The following is a 22,533-nucleotide window of genomic DNA, read 5'->3' on the forward strand; positions in this document are numbered from 1 at the left end:
AGAGAAAGAGATTCTAAAGAAGTCCTTGTCTTTGGGGTTTCATGAACAGTTAAAGAGTCTAATTCCTCTTGTCTAAAACAATTTGATATTCATTCATAATTTCAAGTCAGGACCTGTTTTCTGCTAATAAAAATGTCAAGAAATTGACTCTTGAATTAAATTTCAAAAATACTTATTGTACCCCTAGACAACCTTTCCTTGTGGAGAGAAGACTTTGGAAATTTAAGTGAGAGGAAGGAAAGGAAATTATTTTAAAACCAACTTTCACACATTAAACTATTCTACTAATCATTCAACCCAAGATTCTGAGTCTATCAAACCTTAAAACAAATACTTCTTGTTTGGGGCACCTGGGTGGCTCAGTGGTTTAAAGCCTCTGCCTTTGGCTCAGGTCATGATCTCAGGGTCCTGGAATCGAGCCCCACATCAGGCTCTCTGCTCAGCAGGGAGCCTGCTTCCCTTCCTCTCTGCCTACCTCTCTGCCTACTTGTGATCTATGTCAAATAAATAATAAATAAAATTTTTTTTAAAAAGTACTTCTTGTTTGAATTAGAGCAACAATTTTGTCAATGCCTCTGATGTTTCATGAAATTGCTATGCATTTCCTGACCTGCATTATTTGCTCACAACTGTTCTAGGCAATAATTGTTGGCAAAATTTTGAGCAGGAAAGTTCAAACTGAATTGAAGTCCTGCCTCAAAAAAAAAAAAAAAAAAAAAAAAAAGAAAGAAAGAAAAAAGAAGAAACAAACAAACAAACAAACCAAGGGCCCGTGTCCACTGTTGCACCTACAAACTCACTTGCTCTGCATTCCAGCCACACAAAGTGACTTGTTATTCGCTAAGGGCTCTATGCTCCTTCACGCCTCAGTAACTTTTCTGTTCCCTACCTAGAATATCATTTGTATCTCACCCATCCTGTCTATAAAAATTGTATTTAAACTCCAGAATCATTTGTCCTGTGAACACTTCACCAGCCACCCACATTGAGCTGTCCTTTCTTTGCCACACTCTCCCAATTAGAACTTTTCTGTGTTACAGTCTTTTTTCTTTCTCCACTCATGATGTCCTCTTTAAGGATAAAAACTATAACTTGTCTCAGCATGCATGATAAGCTCTCAATAAATGTTTACTGAATAATTGGCCTCAGGGTACAAAGTTCCGGTTATATAAGAGAAATAAAGCCTAGAGATCAGCTGTATAGCATAGTGCTAAGAGTTAATAATGTTGTATTATATACATAAAATGTTTGCCAAGAGGGTTGATCTTTTTTTTTTTTTTAGAGATTTTATTTATTTATTTAACAGAGAGAGAGATCACAAGCAGGCAGAGAACCAGGCAGAGAGAGAGGAGGAAGCAGGCTCCCTGCTGAGCAGAGAGCCCGATGTGGAGCTCGATCCCAGGACCCTGGGATCATGACCTGAGCCGAAGGCAGCGGCTTAACCCACTGAGCCACCCAGGCGCCCCAAGAGGGTTGATCTTATGTTAAGCGTTCATATCACAAAATAGTAATTTAAAAAAGGGTGGGTGGAAACTTTTGTAGATGATGGATATGTTTGTGGCATGGACTGTGGTAATGGTTTCACAGGTGTATATTTATTTAAACTAATTTTAAAGAAAAAAGAATTGACCTCCACTTCAGCCACTTACTAAATATCTTCATCTGGTTGCCCCAAATTAAACTCCATCCAACCTAGTCATTTTTGTGAATTATTAATCTCATGATTATAGATAATTATTATTATAGTTGTCTAATTCCTCAGGACATATACCCTGGAGTCATTCCAGCTTCCATATGATTCATCCTGGGTCCAAACTGATATGAATATGTCGCCTCATCCTGCTAGTAATGCCTTAGTTCTGAACTCCACAATTTCTCATCTGAACTATTATCATTGTACTCTCTGTGGTCTTCCCAACTCTAACCTGGCCCTTCTTTCAAATCTCCTCTCTAAACTTAATCACAGATGTAAGTCCTCCTACTTAAAACTTTGCCAGTTTCAGCAAATGCATTCTCTGTCACTCCCACTAGCACATCTGCCCCAGCCACACTGAGGTGTAACATTTCCTGATGACCATACTGTTGCCTCACCAGTGTGCCTTTTTCCATGCTGTTCCTTCTGCAACCAATAACTTATCCTTTCCTTTACCTCCACATGTATCTCTCATGAACATCTCTACAATATCTATATATCCTAGACCCAGCAGGGATCAACATCAACCTGTTTGACCTCCTCAGAGTCAGCACTCCTTACTGTGGGCTCCCACAGTGTCTTCAGTGTACCTTTTTTATGGTAACTCTGACAGTAATTATTTCTGTAAAATATGCTATCTATGTCTCTATCTCTCAAATAGGACTGTCAACTCTTGGAAAGCTAAGGTCATGTTCTTTTTAACTTTAAATATCCATATCGCAAATTACATAGTAAACTCATGATGTTTGTTGTACAAATGAGTGACTATATAAGTGAATGAATAGACAAATAGTAAGTCCATGAGTTAATAGATAAACAATGGAGATCCAAGAAGCCTGAGATAGCTGTGCTGGACTTTAAAAATTCAGAGAAAGAGATGTAGTCTGAGCAAAATGCATATATCATAAACATCATGTCCTGTCCAAAGAGGGAGAAGTATCTACCTTGGAGAAAGATGGGGACCACAGGGAGAGATGCCTGGATGGGCAAAATGGTAACAGAATGTGATAAGTATTGAAACTTAGGTTGAGAAGTTCCCTTTATGAGGAAAGGGGTTAAGGAGATGGGGAGAGACCAAAATATCATCATATAATTCTCAACTACCTGTATGCAAAATCTTACACTCCCCCCGCCCCAGTTGTATTACCTTTATTAACACAGCCTCACACAAATTTTGTTAATAAAGTTTGGGGGGTAAGATTAAAGAGTTTGAGAAGACCTTTGAGAGATTAAAATATTAGACTACGTTCTTACGGAAAGGCTAGTAATAGTATTTCATTGTTACTATGTGCCAAGCACCATGTGTGTCTAGTTTTCTAAAATTTACTTCATTTCACTTAATTCCCATAACTGTGTAAGCTATGTATTATTATTTTCCAGATAAAGTAGCTGCAATTTCAAGTTTTTAGAAAATTTGACTTAAGTCATGTAATTAATAAGAAACACAACCTGACTCCGACCCCAGATTCAGACTGCAAGTTTATTAGCTCTGAAAAACATACTAAGCTTGAATGGGAGGTAAAATACATTTCACAGGTATGTTAAATTCATTTTGTAAGAGAGCTATTTAATATGACTATAAAGCTGGGTGCCCTACTGAGCTAAAAGAGCTAATGAACCTTTAAACAGTAACTTATTGCTAAATCCTTACCAGAATTAATTTAAAGCATTGTCAGATCAATAAACAATTTTATGTTTCTTACCAAATGCACTAAAGTAGGTGAACTGGGTATTTATGTATCAAAATTCTTTTAACAAAAATGATCAAACCTGAAACTGATTAAGAGGTTGATCCTAAGCTCATAAATTATTCTTAAAAAAATAAACAGAAAGACTCATTTCCCCAAGAATGAAGGTTAAATGAACTGTGTCTTTTTATTTTCGGTAAGTAGATATTATGTGAATTTCTTTATCCAACTATAGTCCATCTACATTTTTTACTCACCCCCCCCCCCGCTGCTACTTTAGGAGTAAATAATCATATCAAGTACTGATATGGCTATAAGAGCTTTGAAATCTACAAAGTACTTTTGTGTTTATCAACTCCTATGCTCTACAGGGTAACCTAGTGAAGTTATTATCTGCAGTTCATGGTTAATGATGGTAAGTTTCTGAATTGCTAAAGTAATTGCCTGGGAATCCTAACTCCAAAACTTGACACATTCACTATAGTAATAATGTACATTCTCCTTACTTTAAACAAGTAATACTCTAATATCTTAATAACCTCAAATAATATTCCCCACCATTCTAAACCATGCCAAGAACTGATTTCTACCTAAATTTCCCTACATATTTTTTTTTCTTTTTAATCTCCTACTAAATACTATTGCATACCCTCTACACTGGGCTGCTTTCTGGTTCCATGGATGCACTTATTCTTTCATTGTTTCTTTTATTCTTGCTCTTACCCTGCCTAGAATACCCTCCAGCTATACTGATCTCAATCATTTAAAGGATAGATCAAGACTAATCTTTTCCACTAAAGTTTCTTTAATTATTCTGTTATCTTCTCCTTTTCATATAACTTTTATAACCTGGACCATGATATTTAGTCCTTAATTATCTTCTACTCATCACATAGCTCTTTTACACATTTTCCATTTTTTTAAAATCATGTTCAATTAGACAACTATACAGTACATCTTTAGTTTCTTATGTAGTCAGCGCTCAACAATTCATCAGTTGCGTATAACACCCAGGGCCCATTTTCCATTTTTAATGCTTATTTTAGGTCATACTTTGTCTTGACTGCTTTGTATAGGTTACTACATTAAAGTTTTATTGTAAGCTCTGCAATAGGTATTGTTGTTAATCCCCATTTCACAGATCAAGAAACTGAGAAATTGGGAACCTAGGTAGCTAGCCCAAAGCCACACAGCTAGGAAGTTATGTAGGTAGAATTTAAACCAAACTGACTTCGGAATCCTTATTATTCAATACCATGCTCTACTATTAAGCCCATAAAGACCAACCCTAGAGAAAAAGGTGGTTTCCTACGTACTATGGTTGAAGAAGAACTGCCTCTTCAAGAAGAATCTATACCAGTCTCTACTATTAGAGCTTTACTCCCTTTATTTAAGATTTTGGTCCTTGCGGGACGCCTGGGTGGCTCAGTGGATTAGGCCGCTGCCTTCGGCTCGGGTCGTGATCTCAGGGTCCTGGGATTGAGTCCCGAATCGGGCTCTCTGCTCAGCAGGGAGCCTGCTTCCTCCTCTCTCTCTCTCTGCCTGCCTCTCTGACTACTTGTGATTTCTCTCTGTCAAATAAATAAATAAAATCTTTAAAAAAAAAAAAGATTTTGGTCCTTGCTGAAATGAAAACCTCATTTTCATTTTTTTATATTTTTCATGTTTTTTTTTAAAGATTTTATTTGTTTATTTGACAGAGAGAGACAGAGAGATCACAAGTAGGCAGAGAGGCAGGCAGAGAGAGAGGGAGAAGCAGGCTCCCCGCTAAGGAGAGAGCCCCATGTGGGGCTCGATCCCAGGACCCTGGGATCATGACCTGAGCCGAAGGCAGAGGCTTAACCCACCGAGTCACCCAGGCACCCCAAGGGGACCCTATGTTTTAATGCTTATCAGACATTCTGTATCTTGGTAAAAGGGCCTATGAGAATGTTCCCTAAGCATAGAAGAGTGATCACGAAGACAGAGAACACAAAGAAGCTTGAGGATAGGAAGAATCCACTACCAAAGGAGACAAGTAGGAGGGTAGGTCAGAAAGGAGAGACTGAGAAACTTATAATAAGCTTTGGCAACTCACTATCTTGAGCATGGCCTTGCCCTATTCCTAGCTACACTACTCAAGGGTAAAAACTGTCTATTTCACACTTTGCATCTTCTGCCCACTTACATACACAGAGAACAGGGTACAGCACAGATAAGCAACTTGGAACGCTATTGTCCCAGAGCCGAGTTATGTGTTTTTTGTTTGTTTTATCCTTAAAATCCATCCTTTTTTTGTTTTTCCAAACAAAGTCAGATGTGGAAACTCAATGATACAATTAACAAAGCCAGAGCTCCTTGGGCTGACTTAAGGGAATACAGCCAGAGTCCCATGTTACCTGCTGCTTCCATGTGAGCTACAGCCCATATAGCCTCTCTACAGGATCCTAGGGTTTGGGGAATCCAGAGAGAACTAATCCTCAAATTGGACACAGCATCAGTGAAAACCCAGAAAGGTTAAAACACTAGCCCGAGTTCACATGGCAGAACTAGAAAGAAAATGCAGGTCACCTGCACTGACTTCACTGAGGATTTTTGTTTGTTTTTCTCCCTTCGCTGTGCTGCCTCCCTCTAAAGCAATCTAACCCAAGGGTTTGGCACTTCCCACTGTGCCCAGTGTTCTCCAATATGATATGATAATCTAACTCTATCCTAAATAATTTGACATTTACCTTGATTTCTACAGTCAATGTCTATAATTTTCTGGAACTGGAAATCCTTTGATGTTAAAAGGGATTTCTAAAAGAAAATCTTGTGAGCAATTTTGACATGGTTGGAATTTTTATTAGAAATTTAGCTGTACTTTAGTAAGGCCATTGAGTAAGAACACCTATTCTGGAAAAAAGCCATTGCTACTTCTCATGTTTTTCACATCTCTGTCCCACCACATTGGATGAACACATTACCAGTCTAGTGTCCTATGACAACATAGGGTCTCAGATTTCTGCAAGGCAAACCACCTCACACACACACACAGACACACACACACACACACACACCTGTGCTTCCCAAACACTTTTTGGTATCTCTATCCTAATGGGCCATGTCTACTTGGTCTTCAGTATGTTAAAATACTTTGTCCTCAAAACAACCTCCAGGTAAAATATTACTCTCATTTTAAAAACAAGAAAACCAAGACCCAGAGATCCTAAGCAATTTACTCAACACTTATTCAAGCAATAGGGCTAGAATCTGAACAATTTTTGCATGGTCCCAAACCATACAACACATTGTTCAAGCAGGATGCCATCCGTTCTATCAAAGAACACCTCCACCCTTAGTGAGCAAGAGGTGTATTTTACTTGGTGCACAGCTGAGTTCCAATACACACCATTCATTACTTTAGAGGAAGAGCACCGGGTGGAGGCTTAATCGGACAGCCTGCTTTGAATCATGGCTTTGCCACACACCAGCTGGGCATAGTGAGCACAGAGTTTAACCTCTCTGTTCCTCACTTCCTGTGTCTGACAAATGAGATAATGGTAGCACTTCCTCACGTTCCTGTAGGGACTAAAGAAAAATTGGAGCAGTTCTTGGAATATCAGATATATTCAAAATGTTAGTGTTATTAATAAGCAAAAATAAGATTTCCATCAGAGCATTTTTTCCACTTGTACTATTCTGTCTAGCTCAAAGGTAATTCTTTTAAAATGTTATGTACTCTAAAGGAGGAGATAAGAAACTCACAATGGTTTTATTGCATTTTATTGATTTTAAGACATACATTTTTACATTTTAACATTTCTGAAACAAAGATTGGGGCCACAGAAACTTTGTGTTTCTCATCTATGGACCACAAATGATATGACCTATTTCACTGGAATGTTTGCAAGATGTGTAAGATAAAGTGATAATAACACATCAATCATATTTCTTGGTGGGACACATTGTTTGGTTTCAGTAATATCCCTTTTATTCCTTATCACTCCCTCTTTTACTCCAACAAAATGTTACTTAAGCTGAAACTCATGAACACAGCTAGAGTGTCTTGAATTTCTTACTTAGGTAGTTGAATTCTATGTCCAGGCCAGGCATTACCTCCCTGTAGATAGAGGTCTCCTTGATGGCCCAGACAGAGTTAATCTTCCATCTGTGTCATGAACTCATTTGGAAAACATGGATACGCTCTCTGAAGTATATGCACACCCTTACTAAACTGCATTACATGTACTAAGCCCGCATCTGAAGGTAATATAATCCCCCATTTCTGCATGTTTTCCCTAATGAAGTTTATCAAAGTACCTGATATTTAATAGCTGTTTAATTATTTTCATTGGAAATAAAAGTAATGAATAAACTAATTTATTATCATTAATCTGTTCAACCATAAACAGAAGCCAACCTAAATGTTAGTAGGTTGGAAAAGGAAAGGAGTTATCCTGTTCTTAATTTAAATTTAATACTTTCCTAGATGAAGTCATTATCACACATTCTGAAAGAATAAGGTCCAAATTTGGAAGATATTGTTGTATTTCTAAAAGAACTGTCTATACAATTAAGTTTTTCAGCCAAAAATATGTCTGATGCTAACTGGTACATTGATTAGATGTCCACATATCTAATTAATGAAATCTAAAGATCTCTAGATCTTTAGTGTCTCAATAAAAATCTGTTCACAAGATAGTTTTCATAGATGATTAGGTGATGCTAGCTCATTTTGCTCAGTTTTATTACTTCTGACCTATCCAAAAATTCATTCCAATGCCAAGATACATCCTTAAGAGTAATATAATGGATTAGTAATTAGTGACCACATCAGACTGATTTCTAACTGGCCAATAAGCATATGGAATTTGTTCTACAGCATTAATTATCAGAAAAATCCAAATTAAAAAACAAAATGAGATACCATTTTACACAGACAAAAATATCTCAAATTTTAAAAGACTAGAATAATTGCTTTTATCGCCTCAGTCTACTGCAATTCCACCAAAGTCTTCCAAAGCACAGAGGACACCTATGGTCTCTACTTCCTCATGAGTCCATTCTTCAACTTCTTGCTATCTGGTTCCAGCCCCAGAATGCTACTAAAATTCCTCTTCTATTGGGCATGAATAAAGTTTGTACAAAACGCAAATCTTCCACAACTATCTTCTGCACCTGAAGCCATTAACCACTTGGCCTTTCTTTAAATCATTCTATATACCTACATGACATCAAGGTCTACCAGAGTCTCTCTCTGGACGCAGCTACTTGCACCAGAGTCATCATGTGATAAGAATTAGGTCAATCAGGGCCTCTCTCGGGAATCAAGAATTGGAACACGGGGTTTGTCAGCTCTTTTCAGTCATTTGAACAAAGAAGTGACATAGAGTTGTGACTTGAGGTATCAACATTTGAACTTTGTAAAAAATGCGCAGTGAAGACTTGTTTTCAAGAAAACAAAAGCATGCAATAATGAGAGAATATATGGCCACAGAAGGAGGAAATGCCTTTGTTTCTGACTCTTCTCTAGGCCTAGGTCTGGGGCCATTATGAGTTTTGTCTAAGGTATGAGGAGATACCAGTTTCAGTAAGTGTTCTCCTTTACAAAGAAGCCCTCATGAGCTCCTTCACTGCCTTCTTTCTCTCTTTTCAGATTTTTATCCCTTTTTCTTCTACAAAATTAATACATCTGCATTTAGCTTCTCCTCTTTGTATTAATTCCTAGTCGTGTGTTGGCCAGTTTGATCTGAATGACCATTAACATCTCAAACTGAATATTCTTCAACTCCTCTTCATCCATAACCTATATTATCTACATTTCTGTTACAGTACTAATTAACAAAATCAAATTCCCCTACTTATACAGACTGGAACTTCAGAACCTTTAATTCCTCTCTTTTATTGTCCCAAACTTCTAGCCAGTTCTAAATCTTATGGTCCTTCACTTTATAATTTCTGTCATTCCCCATACCTCCTTTCCACATGCCAGAGCCAGCATCTTGGCAGACCCTCATCCGTGTTCACTTTAGGTCAGTATCTTCTTTTAGAAAACTCACAAAAACATAAGCATTTTTTTATAGGCCCTAATATATTCCAGTCATTAGAAAACATAAATTCATTTACTCCTCACCAGAGACTATTATACGTGACTATTGATAGAACTTCCTACCTGTTCTCACCTCCCCAGTTGTGCATAACTCTAGATGCATCCTTGTTCTGTAGCTAAAGTGAGAATTTTAAATTTTAATAATGTTATACAACATGGCAATAGACCAAAACTTACATGCTTTCATAATTAGTATCCTTTCTTCTTTCCACTTTAGAGTATTAGATGCAGCACAATTCTCTTCACACAAAGGAACTTCATTTGATTCTAACTCTCCGGGAAAGTCAATTACTTATGCTTCAAAGCACGCAAGCAAAATGGGTGTGGCACTTATAACTAAAATTAAAATCAGTTTCTTGCTAAACAGACCTGCAATTTCCTTTTTTCTGTATCACATGGTACTTTTGAGAAAAGCTGTAAAGAACTTATTTCAAAATTCAAAGAAAAGCACATGTTTTAGCTTTTTCAGCAAAGATAGAGCATGTTCCATATAATAATAGATAATACATGCCACCAATAAAGAGCTCAAAATATCAAGGCAGTTCTTTAAAAATGTTTTAAACTTTTTATTATGGATTACTAAATTATGCATGTCAAGTCTCTTCAGTTTAAAACTAAAACATACTTAGCATCAACCAGGTCTTACCTCAAACAGTAGCTGGGAATAAATAATCACAATGAAAGCAGTTGGTAACTTGATCTACGGCAAGTCTAGATGCTGGTATAAATTGAAATAAGAAAATAGAAAGAAATTAAAAAGGCAATACAAAAATACATCTCTAATAACCACAGGAGTTAAAATACACAATGTCTATCTATCCAAATTCAAGTGTTCCAAAGCCCCCCTCTCACAAAGGAAAGTAAGTCCTTCCACCCTCCCACAAAACCACCTTAACATTCAGGCTCTGATGGTACCTCTGCTTGTCTGCTCCCCCTGACTCAGTCCATATTCTTCATTTAGGTTTTGATGACAACTAGAAAGCAATGACCTAGAAGAATGCTGTGTGAAATTAGACTATTTTTTATACTCAGGAACCACGATGTCTTATTTTTTAAAAAACATTTTAGAAATATAAATGAGAAAAACAACAAAAAATAATCAGTGAGAAAAACCTTCTGAGTAAACTTCTATGCCTTCAGCAAAAGAAAGACATTTAAAAAGGTATCCCAGAGAACATATACTCTCTGTATACCTTTGAAATTAAAATCAATGTAATCTCAGTCATAATATTTGCACTCCAGCCTCCTGTCTGAATCTACTTTCAGAACTAATGAAAAGATAAGTGCAGCAGTATTGTGAGGGCACCACAGAGATACCCCTTCAGGACTAAATCACTCATTCTTTCAACTGCCAAGAGTGTTGTGTTCATTGCCAAAGGCTGTGAAAATGGCCCATGGCCAAGGGTTTATTGCCTCTCCTCTAGGGTAACCCATAGCTGATGACTAATCGATATGAGTGTTCAGATACCTACCTCCTATGCTGTATTGCATGGGCCAGCCCAGCATCAGAGCTTCCTGCAGGATTAGCTAAAGCTTCCATCACAAATCTGTTACAGTTCAGCTTTTCCCTCTACCAAATTCAAAAGGACTTATCTAGTCTTTCATAGTTTATTTCCCAGGGAAGCTGATGAATGAAAGTTGGTACCAAGGAAGCACTGAGGAAGTGATTCTAAACTGACATATTTTATTTGGATTTTTCTCTGTTGGGACTGGCAATGAGAACCTAATTACTAATGCTGTATGCAAAACTGACCGCCTGTGGTATACTAAAGCAATGCAATTGTTAAAATATTTACCACTGGTGGACTGAGGTGTGATATCAGTAGAAGGAAATGAACTCATGTGTGCAATATCTCAGTGTATTTGAAAGGCTGAGAAGAGGAGGCAGTTATCACTATGGAATCGAATAGCAGATGTTGGGGCCTCCAGATGCAGTGAAGAAAGATAATCAAAGACTAAACGTGATTAATCACCAATTTAAGGCTAAGTATAAATGCAACGGATGTTCATGTCACCAGATAAATAAATTCTTACCTCTTGCAGCAGATGCAGAAAAAGCTGAGCACCAGACTCAGGAATAAATCATAATAGTGGCAGAGCTCCAGAGAAGTTTTGATTCTCAACCAAGGCAGGTTGGCTATTTCAAGGTCAGGGCCTTAATTGGGGAAAAAATAAAAAAATGGGACTGTGAGTCATGAGATGGGGACATCTGGGTTAATTCACTAGAAACTCCTGAATCTTCATATTCCCCCTGAACATTCTGAGACTGCAAAAGTGGCCCATGAGCTGCTAGTATTCCATCCTTGCTTGAACACAAGACAGAGGACTCTAACTTGCAGAAAATCTGTGCTTTCTTCCCGAAGACCTACCACAGACACTTCCATGAGCTTTCAGATCAATAACTAGGGTAAAGCCATGACATAATCCAGCTGAGTAAATGTGGGGTCTTCCAAGAAAGGAAAGAGATTACATGTTGAAGAAACTGTAGGACCTCACCAATATATATGCACTCATATGCACTCACAGGAATTGAGACAGTACTTATTAGCTGGAATCTGTCAGTCCTGGATCAATGCGGAGGTAGAGGAAGTTATATAGGGAAGAATGTATTGCTATGGAAGCATCCTCCTATGATACTGAATTCCTTGCCTGGCAGGGACTACAGAAGACAGTATAACACAGAAGTAGAGTGGTTCTTGTAAACTTGGAAAAAAATTATAGTCTGCACTAAGTCGAAATAATATGGCAAACAGTAGAGAGAGGGATCATAGTGTCAGAGAAAGGGATGTTCTAGAATGTCTATACTGCATAGAGCCAAAAAACCCATCAACCCAATGTTCCATGGGAGGACATGTCATTTAATAGTGTCTCAGTGGAATCATTGAACATCTCAGCAGTGGCTACCCTCTATAGGCTAGAAATGTTACAGAACTAGGCTCTTATAACAATAGCATTGACAAGATCATAGAACAAATGAATTAGGGAGTAGCATTTAACTATCAGAAACATAATCAGTACAATTATCATAATAAGCTGCAATGTTGGAATGACAGCCATGAGGCAACCTAGAGCTAAAGAATGGTTAGAATGCAGTTCCTAGAGGTCAAAATAGATGCACACTCCTCCACAGATAATGTTTAATATAGAAAAGCCAAAGAAACCATGGCTAGATCATCAGGAGATTGAGACAGCCTTGACAATAAAAAGATAATCTCCTACCCAGTTTCTGGACCTGAGTCAATACTCAAATCCAGAACCTATTGAGTAAAGGGGAGGCCAGGTCCCAACAAGGTTTGGATCTCAGTACATCATAACAAATGGCTATGGTAATGATTCCTATAGGCCTTCACCAAGGGACCTACTTATATAACCAGATTCTAGGGAAGAGACTATCCAAACATTCTGAGGCTTGTGAGACATAAGTTTGAGTTGACACTACTTCGTGACTTGAACACCATTATAACATTCTTTTAAGGTAGGGGCATATGAGAACAGATATCAAATGTAGTCCTAGCTCAGATACAACTCTCAATGATCCAGTGAGTCTGTGGACTCACCCACCAATAATTTCTTCAGTCTTTAAATGTATAATTGGAATGAATATATGTGGTAGTTGGCAGAACCTCCACATTGATTCCTTGGCCTGTGGGATAGGAGATATCATAGTGGAGAAGGCCAAGAAAGTAAATAAAAAGCATTATCACACTCTGGGGAATGCAGAGATCAGTACTACACATAAAGATTTAAGTGAGGCAGGGTCGTGGTCTCCATCATATTCATATTTAATTCATCTCCTTTAGTTTACCAGATGTGCCCCTATAAAAGCCAAATAGATACTAGAAGATGAAAGTGACCTACCATAAATTCAATGAGGTAGTCATCCCAATTGAAGTTGATTTACAGATGTGATATCTTTGCTAGAACAGATTAATGTAACCTTAGATACATGGTATATGATCATCAAACTGGAAAATTTACACTTTTCTATACTTAAAAGGAAACTAGCTTAGAAACAAATCACATTCAAGAGGGGCAGACAAGAATATACAGTCTTGTCCTGGAACTATGTTAATTCTCCCACTGGGACCTAGACCATCTGAGTATTCAGAAGAACATTTGACCACTACATTGATATCCTGCTAATTGGATCAGTGAGTGAAAACTGGCAAGAAGGTGAATAAGAAGATGTTAATAAGACATATGAGCTGCAGAGTAAAATTAATCTTATGATGATTCAGAATTCTACAACAGTGTAGCTTTTCAGAGAAAGTGGTCTAGAGCATGACAGGTTATCCTCTCCAAAATAAAAAAAATAAATAAATCATTGCCTCAAAAATGTAGTAGCCTCTCTGGATTCTGGAGATAACATAAACCATACTTGGGAATATGCCTGTAGTCCATATACTGGTAATATAAGAGGCTGCCATGTTTCATACCTTGTGGACAGAGACATCTGTGGTTAAAATAAATAAGATAAAATAAGTAAAGTAAAGTAAAGTAAAATAAAATAAAAATTTTTTAAATTTACTTTGTGGAATTATGGTCAGACTCAATAAAAGAATCACAATATTGACTCCCTGATTCTGGAGAAAGTTCATGATATCTGCAGTGGAGACCTATATACTGTTCAGAAAGATATTTCCCAATCTTCAATTGGGCTCAAATACATGCAGAGCCCTTGAATATGTTGCATTAACTGACCATGTTACCAGAACTACTCATTGTGAGTTTGGTTCTCTTTGCTATTGGATGGGCCCAATAGCAATTCACAATAAAATGGAAATGGTATACCTGGCATTCTCAGGCATTAACAGTGCCACAGGACACTAGTAACCTGAACAAATATGCAGTAGAGATGGTTGTCATCCACTATTATTGTACCAATGCCTCTTCCTCAGAGTATGTGTGTGTGTATGTATGTGCACATGTGTACAAGCACATGAACACATACAGACATATCCTTATTGGAAGATATCCCATGGGTGCCTGGGTGGCTCAGTGGGTTAAAGTCTCTGCCTTCAACTCAGGTCATGATCCCAGGGTGCTGGGATCAAGCCCCATGTCGGGCTCTCTGCACACAGGGGGCCTGTTTCCACCTTTCTCTCTGCCTAACTCTGCCTAATTCTCTGCCTACTTGTGATCTCTGTCAAATAAATAAATAAAATCTTAAAAAAAAAAAAAGGAAGACATCCCATAAGGGCAACTATGGGAAGAAGAAAACAATCTGAGCTTAGTCTCTGCATGTTGGGGGTGGGGGTTCAATATGTGCGAAGTCCATGAAAATGGACTACTGCTACACAGACCACTTTAACATGGCACTGAGTGATACCAGTGAAGGGAAATCCTCCCAATGGGCAGAATTTGTGGTAGGTTACCTGATCATCCACTTTGTGTGGAAAAAGAAGTGACCCATGGTAAGAATATAAGCAGACTCATGAGCAATGGTGAATATCACTTGGATAATTTCTCAGGAGCCTGTAAAAAGAAAAATTGGAATATCAAAGTAAAAAAGAGCCAGGAAAGAAACATGTAGACAGATTTAAAGAAAAAAAACACAAAATGTGAAAACTTTTGTACATTGATGCCCTCCAGAGAGCCTCTGCCATAAAAGAAGCAATAAATAACCAAGTAAACAGAATGATTTGGCCAAATGTGGCTGAGATGGAGATAATGCACACACTCAACAGTATGGGCTGTGATTCACTTATTCACCAAGGCTGATCTAGGTACTGCTGCTGCTGAATGTTCAACGTGCCAACAACAGAGAATAGTGCCAAGCACCTGATACAATTTTCAAGATCAACTAGCAACTTGGTAATAATTGATTACATTGAATGTCTATTCTCTAAAGGACAATGTTTCATTTTAACTGAAATCAACACAATCCCGGATATTAATTTGCCCTTCCCATCCACATAATTTCATCATGAACCAAGAAGATATGCAGCAGCGGGCTCATGACAATGCATCTCACTAGTCCTATGACGACATCAAAGTCTAGAAGCTCCTAGGCTGATACAACTTTAAAATGGTCTTTGAAGAAATATTTGAAGTGCCATCTTAGAAATGATATCTTAGAAAGTATGATGGGACACCATAGCTCAGAAAGTAGTATACATTTTAGATCCATGATCATCCCATGGTATTTTGTCCCCAGTAGACAGAATACATGTGTCTTGGAACTGTGTAGTTGCCCTACTTATTATCACTCTCAATTTCCCACTTGGAGTATCTGTACTTCCTGTTGCTAAAATTTTATTTTCTGTGATTACAGAGCACCTGGTTCCCAGAGGAAACCTGCTTCTTCCTGCTTCTATGAGGACACAGTGAAAGTGCCATGAAATCTTAAAATATGGTTGCCATCTGGTCACTTTAACTCATGGCAGGAAGAGCTAACTCTGATCATTAGGAGAGTGTAGGACTGAAATTACACTATGGGGATAAGGAAGAATATGTATGGCACCCAGATAAGCCACTAAGGAAATTCTTCTTTACTCCCTGCCCAATTTGAAGGTAAATGAATAAGCATGGCAAAATGACAAAGGGCTCAGACCCTTTAGGGATCATAAACTGAGTCACTCTACCAGTTAAACCACCTAGACTAGATAAACAGAGGTGCTAGGTATGGGAAGATGATATCCATAATGGAAGGTACATAAGAGAGATAATGTGTTGAGGTCTTGAGAGTAGCTATAAATAAAAGCGCTCTAGTTATTCCAATCACCTTCACATAAGTTTCTCCATGAAAAGAGATAAGCCAACTCTTCCAGGTGGTGTTAACTTGCCATATGAAGTGAGTGGACTTGAATGACACACAGAGCAGACTATAAAGGATACCAGCACATGATACCTTCAGGACCAAGCTACTTAGCCTCCTGAGGCAACTTCTGGGAATGACCCTCAACCACAGGGAATATTTATGAAATACCAGTTCACAGCCTTTCCCTACTGTCCCTGAAAATACTCTAGTTTTGACCTTTAGCTTAAGTGAATCAACATCTACAAAATATTTTATTTTTATTTTCACAATGCATCATAAGTAGCAGAGATAGCTAATGGCTAACAGACTAATTATAGTAGCTACCATTTAGTATTTGCCAGCTCTTTGTCCCAGCACTATGCTGAATATTTTTTTTAATTATCTAATTTAATCATGACAACAATCATCCAAAAAAAAAATGGATTATACTATCCCATCCTAGTTAGGAGAGAACTATGGCACAATTAAGTACCATTCTTAACACTGTAATTCCAGGAAGTGCCTACATTTTGAATGCAGGATATGAAACACCAAAGCCTTCACCTTATGTCTCTACATCATACACACAATCTGCAAAATATAAAAAGTACATACTTATATCAGAAGAAAAATAATTTGAATTTAAACTGTCAGAATATCCACTTAAATATGTTACTGGATATACTAAATATAAATATAACAAACATTCTATTGAAAAGGCCCTATGTAGGTATATTGTACTGAACTTAGAAATTGTTCTTGAGGTAGCTGTTTTGCTAATACAAAGAAACACAGAGAGCCAAGCAAACTGAAGAAATACAGCTATATGTTCTAATCAAACAAACAAAAATGATAAAAGCTCAGAAAAAGATCTTGATAAAATATAGAGAAGTAATCTACTTGATAAAGGATTCAAGACACTGGTAATAAAAAAAAAAAAAATGCTTGCCAAACTAGGGAACAGAATGGGTAAACACAGTAAAAACTTCAACAAAGTCATACAAAATACAAGAAAGTACCAAACAGAATTCCCAGAGCTGAAGAATAATGACTATACTAAAAACACACTAGAAGGGTTCTACAGTAGATTAGAGGAAGGAGAAGAAAGGATAAGACAGCTAAAAGAGGGCACAGTGGAACTCACACAATCAGATCAGAAAAACAACAACAACAACAACAAAAAGAATTTTAAAAAAGTGAAGATAGCTTAAGAAACATAAAACATCAAATAGACTAATATTCTCATTATATGACTCCCAGAGGAAGACAGAGCAAAAGGGATAGAAATCTTATTTGAAGAAATAATTGGCTGAAAACATCCCTAACCTGGGGAAGAAAATAAGACATCCAGATCCAGGAAGCCCAGAGAGTTGCAAATGAGAGAAAACAGAGACACACAATATTACGCATTATAATTAACATGTCAAGAGTTAAAGACAAGGAGAAATTATTAAAAGAACAAGAGAGGGAACAATTTTTGTTATATATGAAGAAAACCCCAAAAGACCATCAGCAGAATTTCCAGCAGAAACTTTGCACAATAAATGTAAAGGGCTGAAAGGGGTAAGGGGAAAGAAAAAAGAGCCCTGCCAACTAAAAATACTCTAATCAGCAAGACTATCATTCAAAATTAAAAGGAAAACAGTTTCCCAGACAAACAAAAGCTAAAGGAATTTATTACATGAAGCTGGCCTTAATAGAAGTGTTGAAGTGTCTTCTTTAAGCTAAAGAAATGGCACTAATTAATGACAAGAAAACATAGGAAAGTAAAAATCTCACTCGTAAAGATAAACTGATAGTAAAGGTAGTGAACTAATCATTTATAAAGCTAGCATGAAGATTCAAAGATAAAAGTAATATAATTAACTAAAGCAACAATAATTATTTAAGGGATACACAAAATAAAAGACATTGAATGTGACATCAAAAACATAAGCTGCGGGAAGGGGATTAAAAGTGGAGAGTTTGGAATAAGTTCAAACTCAAGTTGCAATCAACTTAAAATCAACTGTTATACATATAGAATGTTGTATTTGAACCTCAAGGTAACCACAAGGCAAAGACCTATAGTAGGTTCACAACAGAAAATGAGAAAGGAATCTAAACATAACACTAAAGAAAATCATCAAACTTCAAGAGAAGAAAAAAGGAACAGAAATTAACTACAAAAAGCCAGAAAACAATACAACGACAATAAATACAACCTATCAAATATTACTTTCAATGTAAATGGACTGAAGTCTCCAATCAAAAGACACAGAATAGGTGAAAGGATTTTTTTTTAAGTTCATTTAGATGCTATCTATAGAGACACACACTGACTGAAAGTGAAGGAATAGAAAAAGATATTCCATGCCAATAGAAATTAAAAGAAATGTGGTGTAGCTATACTCACATTAGACAAAATAGTATTTAAAACAAAGATTGTAGTAAGGGACAAAGATGGACATTGGGCATTACATAATTATACAAAAGTCAAACCAACAAGAAGATGCAACATTTGTAAATATATATGGCATAAAAACACCTAACATAAAACATGCAACATAAAAACACCTAAGTATAGAAAGCAAATATCAACAAATATCTCTAAAGAGAGAAAATAACAGCAATACAATAACAGCAAGGGATTTTAACACCCCACTCACATCAATGGATAGATTATCCAGACAAAAAATCAATAAAGAAATATCAGCCTTAACACATTAGACAAGGTACATGTAATAGATAGTGTACAGATTTCCTCCAAAAGCAGCAGAATACATGTTCTTTTCAAATGCCCATGAAATATTCTCTAGGATAGATCACATATTAAGCACAAAACAAGTTTCAGTAAATTTTAAGAAGACTGAAATCATACCAAGCATGTTTCCTGGCCATAAAGGTATGAAGTTTGGAATCAATTACAGGAAGAAAACTCGAAATATCACAAATATGTGGATGTTAAACAACATGCTATTGAACAACCCATTGAGTCAATAAAGAAATCAAAGGAAAAATTGTTAACAATATCTAGAGAAAAATTAAAATGGAAATAAAACATACCAAAATCTATAGAATACAACAAAAAATGGTCTAAGAGGGAAGTTCATAACAATACAGGCCTACTTGAAAGAATGAATGAAAGAAAGAGAGAAAGAAAAGATCTCAAACAGTCTAACTTTACACCTAGGGAACTAGAAAAAAAGAACCAAAAAAAAAAAAAAAAACAACCCATAATTAGTAGAAGGAAATAGTTAATGAAGAACAAGGTAGAAATAAATAAAATAAAATAAAATAAATCCATAAAACTAAGAATTGGTTCTTCAAAAAGATAAAATTGACAAACCTTTAGTCTCACCAAGAAGAAAAAAAGAGAGAGAGAAAGGGCTCAAAAAAAAAAGCAGAAATGAAAGAGAAGTTACAAATGATACCACAGAAATGCAAAGGATCATTTAAGAGACACTCAATAATTATATGCCAAAAAATTGGACATCCTAGAAGAAATGCATACATTCTTATAATCATATAATATTCTAAGACAATCAGGAAGAAATAAAAATTTTAAATAGACCAATACTAGTAAGGAGACTGAACGGCTTTACCGGTGAATTCTACTGAACACTTTAATATCTATCCTTCTCAAAATTCCAAAAAATTGGAGGGAACACAGTCAAACTCATTTTATAAGGCCAGCATTACTCTAATATCAAAAGCAGACAAGATACGGTCCACATATATAATGGAGAGAGTCAAGTATCATATGGTTTAACTTACTTGTGGAGCATAAGGAATAACATGGAAGACATTGGGAGATGGAGAGGAGAAGGGAGTTGGGGGAAATCGGAGGGGGAGACAAACCATGAGAGACTGTGGATTCCGAGAGATAAACTGAGGGTTTGGAGGGGAGTTGGGAGGGGGGTTGGGTGAGCCTGGTGGTGGGTATTACGGAGGGCACATATTGCATGGAGCACTGGGTGTGGTGCATAAACAATGAATTTTGGAGTACTGGAAAAAAATTAAATTAAATTTTTAAAATAGCAGAGAAGGACATCACACACAAAAATTTATAGGATGATATCCCTGATAAACATAGATGCACAAATCTCAACAAAATATTAGCAAACTAAATCCGTATTCTGGGGGGATAAAAATAGTTATTTTGTTTTTATTTCCAAACATGAGAACTCCTTGGCCCTGAAATCTTACCAAATAAAACTTCTTTCCTACTTCTAACACACCAAGTTTATTTTTCTTTATTTTTTTCATTCTCTACCGGTTCAAACTTTACTAGTAATAAAAATTAAATCCACTTATACAATAAATGAAACTGCAAAGAAAATGTATAATATTTAGAAGGGAGTATGAGGTAGGAAGAATGTTTGCATCTACTGTTACTCAAAATCTTTAAAAAAAAAAAAGATTGAAAAGTTTTATCATATAACACAGGTATGATTCTACTACATACTTTATTTTTTTAAGATTTTATTTATTTATTTGATAGAAAAAGATACAGCGAGAGAGGGAACACAAGCAGGGGGAGAAGGAGATGCAGTCTTCCCACTGAGCAGAGAGCCCCACATGAGCCTCGATCCCAGGACCCTGGGAACATGACCCAAGCCAAAGGCAGATACCTAATGAGCCACCCAGGTGCCCTTCTACTATGTCCTTTATAATAGATATGAATAAAGCAGCTGAAGCTTGAATTGTGTCACCAGTTTTTTGGCCAGCGAAGAGTAAGACAGTACCCTACACTCCTGTTCTACACTAAACCTTCCTAATCATTTGCTGCATTCTCTTAAAAGTATTATAGTTGTTTATTCTTTATTTATGGTCTCTCTTTCATAGATGATATTGTGGATATGTGGGATAATTATCTGCATGTTTGGAATAATCTAAAGAGTTCCAAATAAGTAAGGATATGAGACACAAAACAGGTATGTTTTAATAGGGAGAAGAATCTACACACACACACACACACACACACACACACACACACTTCAGGATGGTAAACTGGGTTAAGGTAAGGAATCAAATGCTCATAGTAGTCCTGGCTTATTTACCTTTTGGGCAAGTTGGCCTATTCTCCCTTTATGAGTTCTCCCATATTGACGAAATCTGTACCTCATTATCCTGCTTAGGGATAGTAGACAAGATCACTGAAAGAAATGGTAATATAATCTTAGGCTTTTCAGCCCAATTCTTCCTCTGATATTATGACATTATGACAGTGCCAAAGAGCTCTGCCTCAACTGAGATGCAGGGCTATGACAGTGTTACATTTCAGCACCTACGACAGGTCTTTTTAACCACGGAAGACAAAATGACCACCTTGTCCATTTTTAAAAAAAAAATTCAATTATGAATCAGTATAAGCAAGTTTACATTCAAAAAATAGGTAACTCAATGGAGTGATACTTACTTTACAAAAATAGTTAGCAACTTTTCCAGAAAATAAAAAGCCAGTTCTCTAGAGAATTTAACATTGATATTACCTTGCAGATATTTTGGAAACACAGATGGTGTATAAATTAAGAAATACCTGAACACATAATCAGAAATAATCTTCCCTTTGGTTTTTATTTGGCTGTATTTGTAATAGTAAAGAAAAAAAACCAACCAACAAACAGTTTCTACATGGCATAGTAAGTGAAACACAAGATCCTATATTAGCCAAAGAAGAAACCTATCGATTTAATGGCATAAGGAATTACAGTTTTTTAAAAAGATTTTGTTTATTTGACAGAGATCACAAGTAGGCAGAGAGGCAGACAGAGAGACTGGGGAAGAAAGCTCCCTGCTGAGCAGAGAGCCTGATGCTTGATCCCAGGCTTGATCCCAGGACCCTGGGGTCATGACCTGAGCTGAAGGCAGAGGCTTAACCCACAGAGCCACCCAGGCACCCCTAGGAATTACAGTTTTAATTTAAGGCCTTTGTCCTGCCTTGATGTCTTTAGGAATTGTTTGGACTAATGTTTTGTTTCTTTGTTTTTTGTTTTTGTTTTGTTTTTTTCTATTTTTATCTCTGAATTTTCTATGAGGCTGTTATTTCAGACAGAAACCAAGAGAGATGGCTTAATATTTTTTTTAACAATTAAGCAATACTTATTAATCAGAATTTGTTGACAATTTTCCAAGATTGTAATTGAGGTTACATAACCTTGCCTTCATTGATAAATGCAAATTGAGTCACAGTGTTCAGGTGGGAAATATCTGATCATAATTTAGAAGGGATGTATTTATTTAACACCCAGAATATTGAACCATATGCTTACATTAGAGAAACAGCTCAAGGTACTCTGTAAGGTTCTCATTTACACCAAGCGTGTTATGTTTCTATGTCTCCCCTCCCCAATAAGGCTGT

The 22,533-nt window shown here is 36.7% G+C and overlaps 1 protein-coding gene across 1 annotated transcript in view; it reads right to left on the bottom strand.

Moving 5' to 3' along the window:
* Window positions 1-22,533, bottom strand: part of UNC13C (unc-13 homolog C) — a 616,040-nt gene that overhangs the window by 582,897 nt on the left and 10,610 nt on the right. The window contains exons 2-3 of the mRNA XM_082733851.1: window positions 11,486-11,606; window positions 10,098-10,169 (exon numbers count right to left, since the gene is read on the bottom strand). The gene's annotated coding sequence lies outside the window, so the exon portion shown is untranslated. The remainder of the gene's footprint in view (window positions 1-10,097; window positions 10,170-11,485; window positions 11,607-22,533) is intronic.

The sequence above is a fragment of the Mustela nivalis genome, assembly GCF_964662115.1.
Source record: "Mustela nivalis genome assembly, chromosome: 6".
NCBI classification, from domain to species: domain Eukaryota; kingdom Metazoa; phylum Chordata; class Mammalia; order Carnivora; family Mustelidae; genus Mustela; species Mustela nivalis.